Source organism: Onychomys torridus, chromosome 1, assembly GCF_903995425.1.
Source record: "Onychomys torridus chromosome 1, mOncTor1.1, whole genome shotgun sequence".
In the NCBI taxonomy this organism is placed as follows: Eukaryota; Metazoa; Chordata; class Mammalia; order Rodentia; family Cricetidae; genus Onychomys; species Onychomys torridus.
Genome location: NC_050443.1, coordinates 18,817,979 through 18,818,190, shown reverse-complemented (window position 1 = coordinate 18,818,190; position 212 = coordinate 18,817,979).

The following is a 212-nucleotide window of genomic DNA, read 5'->3' as shown; positions in this document are numbered from 1 at the left end:
ACCATCACAATTCTCTTTGTTTTCTCAGCTTGAGCCCCACCCTTGCCCTAAATCCAGTGCCTAGGAGGCTGAGGCACAGCTTCTGGCTGTCTACAAAACCTCAGGCTGCTGAAATTCCCTATATACTATCCCATGGGCTCCAAAGCCACACAAGTCACCTGCTTGTTTTGTAGGCGAGCCCCTGGTTAGTGGCATCTAACTCAGAATCCTTG